General features: G+C 40.4%; 1 protein-coding gene across 2 annotated transcripts in view; it reads left to right on the top strand.

The window, feature by feature from the left end:
* Positions 1 to 16,912, top strand: part of SLC2A9 (solute carrier family 2 member 9) — a 304,702-nt gene that overhangs the window by 86,739 nt on the left and 201,051 nt on the right. The gene's annotated exons all lie outside the window — the stretch shown is intronic.

The following is a 16,912-nucleotide window of genomic DNA, read 5'->3' as shown; positions in this document are numbered from 1 at the left end:
AGGAAACAGAGACCCTGAAAGGCCTAGTACCTACCCTAAGTTTATTGTTGTTGTTGTTGTCTAGTTGTGTCATTCTTTGTGACCCCATTTGGGGTTTTTTTGGCAAAGATACTGGAATGGTTTGCCATTTCTTTCTCCAGCTTATTTTACAGATGAGGAAATTGAGGCAAACAGGGTTAAGTGACTTGCCCAGGGTCACACAGTTAGTAAGTATCTGAGGCCAGATTTGAACTCAGGCCTTGTTGACTCCAGGCCTGGCACTCTATCCACTGCGCCACCTTGCTGCCCTCACACCATGAGTTTGCATCACAATTAATGGAGAAAGCAGGATTTGAAACCAGATCTCTGCCTACAAAGCCTGCTCTTTCCTTTATAGCATACTACCTACTGCATGGGGTTGTGGTGATGTTCAAAGAAGATAAAGTAACTTGTGGCTTTTCTCACACTGAGCCTTAGTTTCCTCTTCTATAAGATGAAGAGGTTTAATGTGACATCTAAGTTCCCTCTCAGTTTTAATAATCTGTAACTCTATAACACTGTGATTTTATATATGGAAAACACTTTATAAATTGCAAGCATTATATACATGTGGGGATACTTTTATTTATTTTTTCTTCTTACACTATGAGTTCTTGTTCAAAGTTCTACAAAGGTATGTGGAGATACTACAACAACAGTAATTAACTATGGTTTTTGCCCTAAATCTTCAATAATGTCTTAAGTTGATTTAGTTTTCTGTTTTAGGATTTATGTTCAGTTTGTGTGTACTTTAAATTTCAGATACATAACTATATACTGGAATCATTGGCCCCCTCCACATTTTCAGGGTCATTAGGAAGATGGACCTGGCTGGAGCGTGGGAATGGTTCATTTAGGTGGTAGTAACACATTAGCAAGTTGTTAAGCACTTTAAACATAGCCATAGTGATTATGACAGATGGGAAAAGGACTCAAACATACAACATAGCTGGAATTAGTGCTGGAAAGGACCTAAGAGAGAATTTTTTTTTATCCCCATCTCCTTCCATGTGCACCACCTCCTGTTTCCAGTGACACTCCCCAAAAACAGTAAATGTAAATGATAGAATAGCTGGGGGAAGTTGTGTTAGCTCAATGGTTGAATGTCTATACTCCAAAGAGCAGAAGAGACGAAGGCAGAATCTACTCCTGAGGTATATAGAAGATGCTGACAATTCCTCTTGCAACAATTGAGAATTAGAGACTTTACATTTACAATACCATTGGAAACAATTTTTTAATGAAAATGTTCTGAGAGTAGAGTCTGAAAGAACTCTAGTCCCCTTAGCACTAGTTAGGGGGTGGTTAAGGCTGAGGAGGACACAATTCTGCTATCTTGGGCGTTGGCCTGTCCTGAGTGGTCTAGGACTCAAGTTTATATGAAGGAATGGCCACACTCCTAAGACTCAGTGGCCTCATCACCTAGGAGTGAGGGAGGCAGCTTTATGGGTCATAACATTAGGAAGAAGTCTGAATAGACAAAGAAGGGACACCATCATGTCTGAGAAAATTGAGGAGCTGCAATCCTGGAGGCGGAAAGGAGGAGGAGGGGAGAGAATTCCCCATTGAAGAGCAACAAGGAACCAATCTCTGTCTTGTTATGTACTCCTGTACCTCCCATATTATTTCTACTTTTAATAATGATTTTTCTGACAATGAAATACTAAGCTGGAGAGGACAGAATGATGTAACAGGTACACCAAAAATATGATATCTGAGGAAAATGTGACAAGGAGATAAGTGCTCCATTAAGAGATATTACTCTATATAATCTCAGAAATATAGAATTTAATTTCGAGACCTAAAAAGGAACTGTCCTGTTGAATTTATCTCAGAAACATTATTTGTCTTCATCCTCTTCCTTCCACTCATTCTTCTCCCAACTCAATCACTTTTTCCCTGGACTATCACAATAGTCTTCTAATTGGTTTTCCTGACACATTGGACCTCTCCAATCCATCCTTCACCCAGCTGCTAAAATGATATTCCTAAAATACAGGTCTGACCATGTCATCTCCATGCTTCAAAGCATTCTGTGGTTTCGTCTGGGATAAAATACCAACCACCTTACCCTGACGTTAGGGCCTTCTATACCCTAGATCTGAACTCCCTTTCTAACCTCATTTCTTTTTCATTCATTCTTTCATGCTTCAGTCAGCTGTTTTTGTTACCATTTCCCTCTGGCTTTTCCCTCTCTTTTCTTTCACATTTTTATACCATCCTTCTTCTTCATGCCTGAAACAGATGCCCTCCTCACCTCCTGGTAAAATCCTTTTCCTTTAAGGCTCATGTCTGGTATCTCCTCATCTTTTTGCCTTCCCTGGTTACTCCAGTGGAAAGCAATTTCTTGCTTCTCAAATATTCCCAGGGCATTTAGCTGCTCTGGATCTCCCTTTCTCCCCTTGTCACATTTTCCTTGGATATCATACCTTTTTGTGTGTTTCTGTTGCATTCCTCTGTCCTCTCCCCACCAATTATATTATAAGCTCCTTAGGTCAAAGACTGTTGTTTTTCATTTCAGTATCCCTAGCACTGCCCGTGAGATCTTTCACACATTGGTTGATTTGAATGGACCAGAGAAGTCTTCTTTTTATCCATGGTGAATTACTATGGCTTGGTAGAATAAAACAAGCAGTGGAAACAATGGGATTTGAACTCAGGCTTTGGTATTAATTGGGTGACCATTAAGAGGTTGTTTAACCAGCCCTCCCCACCCCCAGCTCCTGTTTTCTTATCTGTAAAATAGAAACAATAACACTTGTCCTAGGAGGAGAACACTATAGACCTAGAAGTGATGCTCGGACTAGAGCTGTTATTATTATGAGGACATTGAGACTTAGTGAGGGGACACGGCTTCCTCATGTGCCCTCACTGATTTCAGAGTACCCTTGAAAAGCTTAAAGAATAAAGAAATCCAGTGTGACACTCTCACCTCTGTAAAAGTCAAACTTGCCCTTTTAACAGGAACTTTATATCTTAGAAAAGGCTGAAGCCATCCACCTTAGCTTGGGTTTGCCTAATGCACCCATCAAAACTTAGCCCTGGGCCTGCTGTCATGTCCTGTACAGAAGTACTCTTGACTAAAGGGACCATGCCAAGCTCAAATCTGATTCAATAAGACACATCCTGGCTTACGGGCAAGTCATGATGCTTCTAACAGACCACTAGAGGGAGCAAACTATACAGCCCTGGACCATGAGTCCTCAAACATTAGAGCACCTAGAACATCAAATGTTAGTGCCGAAAGGAACCTTGAGATAGAGCACAGAATGCCAGCGTTGCAAGGGACCTTACTGTTGTTTGTCCTTCATTCTTGAAGAGGACCATGACATTAGGAAGATGATGCCGTGACTTGCAAGTGAATTGTATTTAAGTGAGGGAGGGCTGTGCAGAGTGACCAGTCTGGAGCCATCTGGGTCCAGTGGCAAGATAGAGATCAGGAGGACCAGAGATGGCCCCAGATGCAGTGGAAGACCTTGGCCTTTTTAAATTAAAGTCAGTTTGACTGAGAAAACGCCCATTCAGTGATTAAGGCTAGGTAAGAAATGAGGCTAAGGATGGCCTCTGTTTCCTAGTTAAAAAAATCTGGGAGGGGAAGATCCTTAGGGTCTTTTGGCTGTTGGGGAATGTCTATTGTTAACACGTACAACAAAGTACTTGAGAACACTGAGCATCTCCCTCCCATCAGAACCTTGGACTCTATCCCTGGATCCTCTGGTTCTAGTAGATGAGCTTTTCCTTTGCTGTGAGGAGATCAAGCCTCTGGACCACTTCTTGGCTCACCATACCTTGCAAACACCTCCCTTTTGCTTTCTAGCAGCATCCTTTTAAATGTTTTCCCCTGTTAGAATATAAGCTCCTAGAGGGCAGGGACTGCTTTGTTTGCTGATATTTGTATCCCCATAATTTAGCACAGTGCCTAACACATATTAAGTACTTAATAAATGCTCCTCTACCTCTCTGTGTATGTATGTATGTATATATGTATGTATGTACATATATTTATCGACCTACCTAGCAATCTATCACAGAATGTTAGTTCTGATAGGGAATGATAAAAAGAATATAGAATGTCATAGCTACAAGAGACCTTAAAACAGAGAATGTAAGATAATAGAGCTATAAGGGCCCTTAGAATACAGAACATGAAGTAGAAGAGCTTCAAGGGATCCCAAGACATAAAAGATGGATTAGAGATGAAATAATCTTTAGTGTCTAGAACATAAAATGTTAAGGCTGGAAGGAACCTTAGAGTATAGAAGGTCATAGAGCTGGAGGATATTTTAACATATGGATGTTATAGAACAGAGAGAGGCCTTAGAGATCCTCTCCTCTGATTTTGTTATTTTGCAGATGAGGAAGCTGAGGTCAAAAGAGATAACCAGCTGTCCTCTGGTGAATTGATAGCAGAGTTCCAGACTAATCTTCTTTCCATCGCTATCACTCATTCCTTTAAACTCTTTTCCCTTCTAAGCAGGGAAAGATTGTAATGTTCTCATAGATATGACTGTATCACCACCACACTCACCCCCACTGCTCTCTCCTCTTGGCTGACAGACAATTCCCCATTTCTTCACTTTCTCATTTCAGCAGACCTAGTACAGCCCATTGCCTGCTTATCTTCATAGGCAGCATTTTAAAATATCTTCTGTTGAACTCCAGACACAACAGATAGGACCAGAAGCGTGCTGTTACCATGACATTCCAAAGATTTCTTGTGGAATCCCATAAACATTTTGCACAGACATAGGTCAAAATGGAAACAATTGGGGCAGATCATATTTTGCCAGAGACTGAGAATATATTTTTAAAAAGTGGCAAATTTGCTTTTCTTCAGTTTTTGGTTTATTTTTTATTATTTTAAAGAACTGTTAAACCTGGTTAATGGGGTATCATGGAAGGCCCTGGATGTGGAGTTGGCAGACCTGGGTTCTAGCTCTGGCTCTACCATTTCTTAGCTCTGTGATGGGCCAAGTCATTTTATTTGTCTAAGCTTCCATTTCTTTTTTTTTTTGGTGAGGCAATCAGGGTTAAGTGACTTGCCCAAGGTCACATAGCTAGTACCTGTCAAGTGTTTGGTCTGAGGCCGGATTTGAACTCAGGTCCTCCTGACTTCAGGGCCGGTGCTCTATCCACTGTGCTACCTAGCTGCCCCGTTTTTTTTTCTTCCATTTCTTTATTTATAAAAGGGGGATAATGGTGCCAAGCTATATGCTTCACAGGCCTGTTGGGAGGATCAAAAGAGATAATTCATGTGAAAATGCTTTTAAATGTAAGGCTTGTGACTGTAAAGAACTAAGAGTTATCATCATCATCGTCATCAATATCATCAGTTGAATAGTTTGATCAAGTTCTTGCTTATACCCTATAGTGACCCATGCAAACAAATTTCCCTCCCACCAAAGAACATTGAGAATTGCAATTCAATCAATGAAATCCATCAAACATGCATAAGACATCATGCTAGGTTCTGGAGATACAAGGATAAAAATAAAACAGTTCTTGCTTTCAAGGAGCTTATACTCTACTCTTGCCACAATATAACTAGCTCTGTATAGAAGCTTTCAAACTGAGTCCATCCTAAAACATTTATCAAATTAAGAAGCACATCAGAACAACCAAATCAATAAGTATTTATTAATTGTCTACAAAATGCCAAGGGAGAAGTCAGATTAAAGATGAAGGAACAGAAGAGATAAATTTAAGGTGCCACCAAGAAAGAAAAGACACCAATGAGTTAATGCGCTTCATTGCACTTCAGATTTCAAAAAAAAAAAAAAAGTTGGCTGCATAGGAATGAGCGAACAGACAAAATCCCATTTGCCATGATGTACAAGCAGGCTTTTGAATTAATCTAAAGAGCGTGATTATCAGGCAGACCAAAGGTTGCTGAAGGGGGGAGGGAGAGGAAGGACTACTCCAAGAAATAGCACAGTGGAAAATTTTAACAAGATGAGAAAGCTGGGTGAGTTGAAATTATTTCCTGAAAGCAGAAGAGAATAGTATTATTGGGAAGCTAAGCTTACTAATGCTATAGCCTCTCAGGGCATAGAAGAATAATTCTTAACCTGTCTGAAAGTGACATGAAAGAACTTTCAGTAAATTATTGCATTAAACACTATTCCTGTGGCTAGCCTGCACATGTTAATGAAAAGAGAACGAGGGAATAAGGGAAAGCTCTGAAATTTTATTTCAGGGCCAGGTAGGGGGGAAAATAAAAGTCAAGTTGTAATGTCTCCTCTACTGCATAATTAGAATAGTAAAATCAAGATATTTGTTCCCTGTTGAAATTTACTTCAACCAAATTTAATAAATATTTATTAAGTAGCTACTATGTGCAGAGATCTGTGCTAGGCAAGTATTAGTAGTGGTACTAAAAAGGAAAATCATATTGTGTCTCTGTTATTAAGAAACTTAGAATCAAGCGTGGAAGATGAAACAGGTATATACACAAGAAACCGTGGCATGAAGTTGAGCACGTCAAGTGCCAAAAAGAGGGGTACAAAGGGTTATTTGAGGTCTGAGAAGAGAAAGATCATTTCAGACTGTGGTGATCAGAGAGGGCTTCCTGGAAGAGGTGGTGTTTGAGCTGGACCTCGAAGAATAGCTAGGATCACAGGATTTACAACTCAGTATGAACAGTAGGCATCATCTGGTCCCATGCTCTCATATAACATCTGTAAGTGACACATACACGATTTTAAATCAGTTCTCTGACTCCCATTGGGCCTCACTGCCTGGAATGATAATTTTGAAAATAGCACCGCAGTAAAAAAAATTATATGTACATACATTTTAAAGATGTCCAAAGGAAGTATCTGATGACTTATCTGAACTAATCTCATAGTGAACTAAGCAGAACCAGGAAGACACTATTGAGCGGGAACTCTGTCAGAAGCTTCAGGAAAGGTGTGAGCGAAAACACTGAGAAAGGAAAATGTGGGACCTGCTTGGAGGATGGAAGTGGTCTTGTTTAGCTGGAAGGCAGAGAAAGAGGTAGAGGAAGAGGAGGGGGAGAAGGAGGAGGGGGAGGAAGGGGAGGAGGAGGAGGGGGAGGAAGGGGAGGAGGAGAAAATGAGGAGAAAATAAAACTTGGAAGATTTTGGAAGGCCTCAAAATTTAGTGACAGGGAATGTTATCGTATGCATGGATTTGCACATATGCTGACTGAATTATGAAGCTAGGGTAAACTTGACATCCATATTTTCAGTGTCTACCATGTGTGCAGAACTGCGCTGGCTGGCACAAAACACAAAGAATAAGAAATCTATGCCTACATTTGAAGAGTTCATTTATTCATCCAATTAAGGGTTTGGAGGAAGGGGAATAAGCATTTATTAAACACCTCCTATGTGCCAGGCACCTTGCACCTACTATGTGCCAGGCACAGTGTTAAGGGCTTTAAAAATATTATCCATTTGATCCTTCCAACAACCCTGTGAGGAAGGTGCTCTTGTTCAGTTGTTTCAGTCATGTCTGAGTCTCTGTGACTCCATTTGGGGTTTTCTTGGCAGAGATACTGGAGTGGTTTGCCATTTCCTTCTCCAGCTCATTGTACAGATGAGGAAACCAAGGCAAACAGAGTTAAGTGACTTGTGCAGGGTCACACAGCGAGTACATGTCCAAGGCCAGATTTGGACTCAGGAAGATGAGTCTTCCTGACTCCAGGCCTGGCACTCTATCCTCTGTACACCTAACTGCCCTTGAGGAAGGTGCTACAAGGTAAGCTTCACATAAGAAACAAAGTACCTGTGTCAAGTGCTGTGTTATGTGACAGAGCTTTAAGTACTATAGGTATGCAGAGAAGGGAGAAAAATCAGACAGCCTACAGTATACAAGGGAGAGTTTGTGAAAGAAATGCAATTTGATCTGGGCCTCAAACAACAAGTAAAAGATTGACCTGAATGAGATAGAAAATGCCAATTGGGAGTAATAGGAGATGAAGTTAAGAAGGGTAGGGAGGGATTGTGGAAGTCCTTGAATATCGAGGTGATGAATTTAGACTCCCAAAGGCAGTGGAGACCCACTGTAAACTCATTAGCAGAGATCAAATTCAGAAATGTATTTATCAGGGCAACTTCACTGAGATTTAACAGAGACTCTCCCAGGGTGGCCTCAGACACTATCCATGTGACCCTGGGCAAGTCACTTAACCCTGTTTGCCTCAGTTTCCTCATCTGTAAAATTAAATGGAGAAGGAAATGGCAAACCACTCCACTGTCTTTGCTAACAAAATCCCCAATGTGGTCATGAAGAGTCAGACATGACTAAAAATGACTGAAAAATAACACCTCCTAGGGTGATGTGCTGCTTTTAAGCCTTATCCTAAGGCTACATCAACTCACCTCCCTTACCAAGAGAAGGCACCAGAAAAGACAACCTGTTGGCACTGGAATCTAAAGATTCTTTAAGTTTGTGCTTTGAAGTTAGTGACTTCATTAATTTTAGCAGAACAGTTGGAACATTGGGAGTTCTGTAATTAAAATGGGCACATTCAATAATTGGGAACCTGGCAAAAAGAGTGCCGGATCTGAAGGCAAAGAAGCTCACTTCCTCTCCTGGCTCTGCTATTCAGAGTCCCGACCAGGTGGCCTCAAGCGAACTGTTTCACCTGCTCTGCACCTAGGTTTTCTCCTCTTTTGAAATGGAGAGGGGTTAAGTGAAAGGAGATCAAGGGCAGAAAAGCTCCTGTATATACCAAAATATCCATAGCAACCAAGAACCAGAACCAATATAGCTTGCCTATCTCTTGGCTGGAATAGTTAGAGCACACAAACACAATGGGGTTACTGTACCTGAAGAAATGATGCCTATAAGGAGTTCAGAGGAGGTGGTTATAACGTATAATAGGATGTATAGGAAAGTTGGCAGAGCTGGGACCGCACCAAATGGAAGTGGAAAGAACAACAAAATTGAAACTGGGTACTCCACAATTATAATGACTAAGTTTTGCCTCAGAGAAGAGTGAAGAAAATGGATTTCTGTCTCTCTTTTTTTTTGCATATTTGGGAAACTGCAGAGTTAGAGCATTGCGTACATTGTCAGATTCAGTTGACGGGTTGTTAATTTTCTTTGTTTATTTTATGTTAAAGGGATGGTTCTTTGCACAGGCAAAGGGGTGGGATATATTGCAAAGCGAAGGTTACATAAAAACAAAAGCTATCAAATATTTTGTAAAAATAAGAGAGTTGGAATAGATGGATCTCAAAATCTCACCATTAAATCCTATAATTAGTTTTCTTTCTAGTGCAAATCTTCCTTAATTTGAATTGATCTCCCACGGTGGAACATAGTGATAAGACAGCTGGTCTTAGAGTTGTTTGACCTCAGTTCAAGTCCCAGTTCTGATACCTATTAGTTGTGTGTCATGGACAAATCATTTCATTTCACTGAACCTCAGTTTCCACATCTGTAAAATGGGGTAACATTTGTTTTACCTATCTTATGGCTCTGATGTTAAGTTTCCAAGCCTTAAAACTCTCTATAAATATGAGACAATTAATGGAAATTCCAACTACCTGTCATAGACAAAAGAACCCCATTATTGCTAGTTTCTTATTTCTATGGTGTGAGCTACAAAAAGGATTTCCTGACCATGGAACAAAGGCAGCGGTGGCTGAATGTGCCCTTTTAGACTGGCAGTCATCTTTGAGAAGGGGGGTGGAACACCTGGGCAAGATGGAATGAGCTGTTAAGGAGAAATCCTTAGATTTACTCTAATACAATAAATCCTTAGTCAATAGACCTAACAAAGTATGTTTCCACAAGATTGGCCTTCTAGGGATACTAAACCAGAATGTGAAAAAGGAAATGTGGCAGCAGTTTGTAAAACCTTACTTTGAACTTTGGAAGACAGAAGAATCAAAACCAAGACTACTGAATCTTTCGTGTGTTTTATAAGCCCAAAGGGAATGACAGGAACATTTGATGGCTAGGGGAAAAAGACCTGTCTCATTTTAAAATTAAAGAAATGTCAAAGTGTGGTGTGAAGGCCAAGGAAGCCTGCCATTCTAAGTTGCACGTGGAAATATATTTTCATAAAATCTCCAGGTTAGAAAGTACTGCAGCCGTCACCTCGTCCAGTCTCCCACATCCCAACACGTAGTGGTTCAGCCTGAGGTAAATAACAGAACAAAAGGACTTCCCTTCTGAAAGCTGGCCACTCCTCTGCAATGATGTACTTGGGCACAACTGCCCCTGCCTCAGGCTCAGGCAGATACCTTCTGTAGCTCATGTGATATTGTTATATTCCACAGTATGTGATATGATGCAATGTAAGGGGGATAGACAATCTGGACCAGAGTTGTAACTGGGAATATTGGTATTTGGGGCAAATTCATTCAATAAGCTGAAAGGAGAGGAGATGCAGATACAACAGGAAATCTCAAACAACGTTCCTATAGTCTTGTATGGTATTGGGCAGTTAAGTGGATCACTGGATAGAGTGCCAGGCATGGAGTTGGGAAGACATCTTCCTGAGTTCAAATCTGACTTCAGTCACTAGATAACTGTGTGACCCTGGGCAAGTCACGTAACCCTGTTTGCCTCAGTTTCCTCATATATAAAATGAGCTAGAGAAAGAAATGGCAAATCACTCTAGTATCTTTGCCAAGAGAACCCCAAATGGGGTCATGGAGAGTCAGACATGACTGGAAACAACTTAACAACACCATGTGGTATTAGAAAGGAGGACCTGGTTACAGGATGGCTACTAGGAGAAGAGATGATCCTCTGGGTCCTTAAGCTCCTACTGCATAGAAGAAACATCTACATGCCCTATATTACGACTGTAGGGACAACATTTGACCCTATGTCAGTGTCCTGGGGCAAAACCCTTATGACTCCATGTTAGTTATGGAGTTACAACTCTCCTTTGCGATATAGGAATTCAGATGAGACAAGAGGTGAGAGGTCACAATGGCCTGAGATGAGCTTTATGGAAGATTGGAGTTGGACTTTCAGGCACGGTTTCGATTGTAGTAGGTGGAGAAGGAAAAAAAAAAAAAGTCAAATTTATATAGCATTTGACAGTTTTCAAAATGTTTTCACAAAGATTGATTTACTGAAGTCCTTCTCTCATGGAGGTGACCTTGAGTTACTGAAAGCCACACTAGAGGAGTGTAAGCTCTTGCTGGTTCCTACTAAGGTAAAGAGACTTTGGTTTTGGTGAAAGATTATGCAGTTGTCAACCAAGGACCAGTCTGGCTAATTACAGAGAGGCTTGTTACCCAGAGGTTGTCCAGCAGGTAATTATTATTAGTATTATGTTTTACCCAAGTTGACTCAGGTGGATCATCTGCTGAAATACTGGGGGGTTGGAATAAGCAGCAAGGAGGGACTAGCTGTACTAATTGAACTACCTGCAAAACTGTTGAACTGTTGAAGCATTTCTATGCATTATGGATGGCACAGTGCTGGACCCAGAATCAAGAAGACCTGAGTGCAAATTCAGCCCAGCTTACTAGCTTTGTGACCTTAGGCAAGCCACTTACCCTGATTTCAGCTTCTGTTTCCTCATCTATTAAATGAGGATGATAATAATACCTACCTTCCAGAGTTGTTGTGAGGATCAAATGAGGTACTATTTGTAAAATGCTTTGCAAAATTACATTTCATAATTCATGAATATTGTAAAAACCTTTATTGCCCTAAATACTTAAGAAACAAATGATTCTAACAGAAATATTTTCTGGTTAGGAGAAGGTTATTAGCACCCAAATCCTTCTGTTTGAATCCATTATTGGTGAAAATATTTATAATATATGGATCAACATCTTGTTTTCATAGTTAAAATTGTTGTTATTCAGTCGTTTAAGTCACATCTGACTCTTTATGACCCCATCTGCAAAGATGATGAAGTGGTTTGCCATTTCCTTCTCCAACTCATTTTACAGATGAGGAAATGAAAGCAAACAGGGTTAAGTGACTTGCCCAGGGTCACACATCTAGTAAATGTCTAAGGCCAGATTTAAACTCAGAGAGATGAATCTTCCTGATTCCAAGCCCGTGTTCTATCCAATTTGCTACCTGGTTGCCCTTCATAATTAAAATACATAGAACATATTTGAGTGCAACTTACATAATTTTAAGTCTTATAGGTCCTCAATGTCATCATTAAAAATGATTTTTTTGCTAAGGAATTTATATGTAAATGTAAGATATAAGATGCATACATTGATGTGAGTAGAAATATAGATATGGATTATCTGTAATATATAAAGTGTAGGTGTATTAATAGTTTAAAACAGTGGGAGAGAGGAAGACAGTTAATAAATTCTATTCCCAAATTCTATCCTCACTCTCTCTTTTCTGTGGTCAGAACTTCTGAGCAGTTTTCTTTTCTTCTTTCTTCCTTCCTTCTTTCCTTCCTTCCTTCCTTCCTTCCTTTCTTTCTTCCTTTCTTTCTCTCTCCTTCCTTCCTTCTTTCCTTCACCCCTTCCTTTTTTCTTTGTTTCTCTCTCTCTCTATTTCTTTCTTTGTTGTGGTATTTAGGTTTTTTTTTAACTTGTCATGTTCTTCTGAGAGACCTATAATCTTTAAGCTGCTTCCATGCATCCTGTTTTCAAAATCAATGTACTTGGCTTATATAGAGACTATGTTTCTTTTCCTATTATTGCTTATTGCTTCTTCCTGCTTCCTTCCTTGTCTTCCTGCTTGTCTTTCACTTCTAGGTATTCTTTCACTTCTATGTATTTTCATTCCCACTCAATTATTCTTTCTTTTGTTTCTTTGGTGAGATGTCACTGTGGCTTCAAGTTTTTCTATCCTGCCAATTATTTCTGCTGTGCAGGCCGTACATTGTACTGTCACAATTCTTATTTATCTTTTAAACCATTCAGGAACAACCTAGTGTGGTTCAGTTCTCTCTTTGAAATCCACAAGGTCCTTTGCTTCATCAGTTGTTGCTTCATTTTCCTTTATCTTACAATATTAATTCATAGATATCTCAACTCTTTTACCTAATCTGGAGACTCCCTTCTGTTATTAAAATGTTCCTTGTTGGCTCTTATACATATGTTCAAGGTCTTTAATTGAGTTTTCTTTCTGTTGAGATCTTCAGTAATTTTCCACCTCTTTTCTTCTTCTTCTTCTTCTTAAGGTCCCCCATCTCTCACTTTCGGATTCCTTTCCCTCTGAGTGTGGTTTCTTTAGAGGCTGAGCTTCCCAGTGATCTCAGTCTCCTGCTAGGCTGGTCAGTTGACAGTTGATCACCCTTAGTCTCTGCCACAAGTGACTTCTGGGGTGGGGGAACAGAACTGGCCCCAGCTGCACGCTGGGTTCTTTCCTTCAGACTCGGTGAAGCCACGCTCGTGATCAGCTCCAGGTCCCTCTGCTCCTTGGTTCTTTCTTTGGCTGAGTTCTGTTGCGGTATGGTGTCTCTGCAGTTCTGTTCCAGCCTAAGCAAGCTTCCGCTTTTTTGGTTTTCCACTTGGAGGATGGCAAGATACAAAGTTGAGTCCTGTTGCAAATCTTCGGCTTGGCTTGTGCAGCTGGGGTGGTCCTGAGTCAACGAATTAGGGGCCAGGGATTAGCCTTCTCCGCAGTCAGTTCATTGTATTTATTAACTTGTTTGGGTCTTGGTGTCCTAGACCATGGAGACAGCTAAAATTGCTTTATCTCTTGCACATAATGACTATTGTAGAAAGGTTTGAGGATTTGGGAGGATTGGAGAAAATGTCTGGTTCCGTATCTTGTTAATCACTTGACTATCACCACTCTCTGTTAAGAGAACTTGACAGACTTTAAATTTGTTTAAGGGTATAACTTTAATGATTATATAAGCATTGGTATATATAACCATATATAACACCTGAGTCCCATAAAGTAAAGATACAGTGAGAGGAAAAGGAAAGAGAGAAAGAGAAAAAGAAGAGTGAGATGGGAGGAAGAGGAACTGGGAAAGGAGGAAGATGAGGGGAAGAAAGTGGAGGAAAGAGAGAGGGTCAGGGACAGAGACAGAGAGAGAGAATATTTCATGCATGGCAGCTACACGGCCTATAGCTCAACAACAGATGCAAAAAGTCAATGTAAGTTAGACCTATCAAGCTTGTGGACTATCAGTTTCTTTATCAGTATCAACACATCAGTATAAACACTATCAAAATGATTTCTATGTAAGCAATAAAATTCTGAATAATACTAAAGATCAAAGGGATATTTATTTCTGAAAAGAAAGCAGAATTAAGAAGCCATTCCTCTTGTGGATAATAATAGGAAGGGCAAAGAAAGAATGAGTGAAGTTGAAGGGATACCTTAGATGACCTGTGTCTTGAATCTCCTACTATTCCAGTCATGTTAGGTCACTCATTCCTAGTAATTTTCCTCCTTTCCAGAATACATGCCCGCTCAGCACTTCCCTCTTGAGGGCTAGAAATAGCAATACTTTCAACACACAAAACTGACAGCTTTGTATGGTCCTGCTCCATTGGTAAGAGAGCTGCCTCCTCCATCCAGTCAACCTGACATGTTGGGAATCACGGTGTTGAATCAAGGCGGGTCTTGCCCTGTTAATAAGCAGCATGGAAACCCCTCTATCTGTAACTCATGAGGGACCATTCTTTCAACACATATTGTTTTGGCTATAGGTTAGTAAGAGAGAAGTGGTTTATTTTGCCTTTACCTTCACCCCATTCCAAATAGCTCTAAGGTATTTTGGCACCAATTGTTAATGGTGATATTGCCAAGTATGACTGAACAGGCAAGTTTCCCTACACAATGTCTATGTAGGTTTAGGTATAGGTACAAATGTAACTATAGAAGGCATAGGAGGTACAACAGAATATGAATTGGTCCAAGGCATCTCTTTGAGTTTAATTTTATTTTATATGAATCTGTTCATTTTAAAATTGGAATAAAATGTAAACATTATGGTTGATTGAGTGGGAGCTCTATTAACTAAGAAAAGACCACTAGGTTTAGATTCAAGGGAGCTGGGTGGTCCTACATCACTCAATCCAGCTTCTATACCCTTCCCCATTTTATAGAGGAAGAAAATAAACCTCAGCGAGGAGACTTGCTAAGGTTACATAGGTAATAACTAGGAGAAGCAGGGTTTGAACCTGTGTCCTCAAGGCCACATGTGACCCTTTAGGGCCTCAAGTGTGGCCCTTTGATTGAATCCAAACTTGAGGACCTAGAGGGCCACATGTGGCCTTGAGGACACAGGTTCACCACCCCTGAGTCCTAGACCCTTTGACTCCACTATACTATGCTGTCTTTCATAATAATTGGTTCTGAGAAGGCCACAACTTCCCAATGCCTGGGAAGCAAAACCTTCCAGTGAGTGAAACTCACTAAGACTAAAAGTTCCAAAGAAGTTGCTGATCTGCATTAATGGAGAGAATTTTCACACTGGGAATTCCTCAAACTGATGAAATTACAAGTGGAGATCTCACACCCCTCAAAAAACAAGAAGTTTGAGTTATTATTCTACTGTTTCTGGAAGTCTGATGAATCTTTTCATGTTTGTGTGCCCTGTTGTCCCCTTGATTTTGAATTCCCCCGGGACAGAAGTCATATTCTGGGTAAGCATTCAGTTTTGTCCCAAGGGACGGTGACAGTGCCAGAGATGCCAGTCATGTCTTCGGCTCTTCCAGAACAGCCACTTTCCAGGATATAGCAGCAAACAACAGATGTTCTCTGAGTCCCTCCTCCTTCCCTACCTCTAGCACCAATTGGGGATCATAAGATGGAGAGCATGAAAATCTAATAGATACAGAGAAATTCAGGTTCTCATGTTAATGTGCCTGGTGGAGAGACAAAAGATCTTAGAATAGCTTATGCAGAAATAGCATAAACAGCTCATCATCTATTGTGCATTTAATGAAACAGTAACTGTGTCCGTTTAAATATTTTATGAGACACCCACTACTAGACGCTTCACAGGGAAAGCAGAATGAGGGGGTTTTAAATGCCACATTTGGGCTTTGTAGTCATTAAGTTGTATCTTGATACTTATGCTTGTGAAATACAGTGAAAGCCATATGCTGAGAAACAAAAGTTCTCAGATGATATATAGAATCTTGAGCTCTTCCTTAATTGTTTATTTGCACATAAATCACGTCACCCCAACCAGATGCTAAACTCCTTGAGGGAGGCTGCTTAGTAGGGGTGGGCCAGGAGTCAGGAGACCTGTGGTCTCATCCCAGCTCAGCACTGCATTTGCCTGACCTTGGGCATGTCACATCACTTCTGGGGAGGGGATCCTCAGTTCTCCCACTTATAAAAAGGAAGGAGCTAAGTTGTAAGATCTTTAAAGTCTCTTCCAGCTTTAATATGCTAAGTCTTAGTGTGGTACAACACATGGGGGCTCTGGACCTCAAATCCAAGGATCTTGGCTCTGCTCATTCTTGCTTGTTGGGACCTTTGGCATGCATCACCACCTCTCCATTTCCTCATCCATAAAGTGAAGGGCATAGACTAGATAATAATACCTACTATTCAAACAGCACTTTAACATATACTTATTACATTTGATCTTTACACAAACACTAAGTAAGGTAAGCTTGATAATTATCCCCATTTTAGAAATGAGAAAACTGAGGCTGGGAGATGCTAAGCCTAGAATCCCTCAGTTGATTCAGTTTCTGGAACAGAATTTCAACCCAGGTCTTGGCTTCTAGTACAATGCTCTATGAGCTATCATTCCTCCCTACTATGCTGCCTTAAATGCTCTCTACAATCCTTTCCTTTCCTGAACTCATAAACTGAGTCTTTGAGGGCATTGGGTCTGATCAATTCTAATGTTCCTTGTGACTATAAATTTCACAATCAGTGTAAAGATTGTGTCTCGGAATTGCATTTTTCCCGCCATCTGAACCACACGCTAGGGGAAGGAAAAGGAATAAGCATTTCTAAAATGCCTACTATGTGCCACACACTATGCTAAGCACTT

This window comes from Vombatus ursinus, unplaced genomic scaffold, assembly GCF_900497805.2.
Source record: "Vombatus ursinus unplaced genomic scaffold, bare-nosed wombat genome assembly UNPS02014818.1, whole genome shotgun sequence".
NCBI lineage: Eukaryota > Metazoa > Chordata > Mammalia > Diprotodontia > Vombatidae > Vombatus > Vombatus ursinus.
The sequence above is the reverse complement of the archived record's forward strand: the minus strand, read 5'-3'. Positions and strand labels throughout refer to the sequence as shown.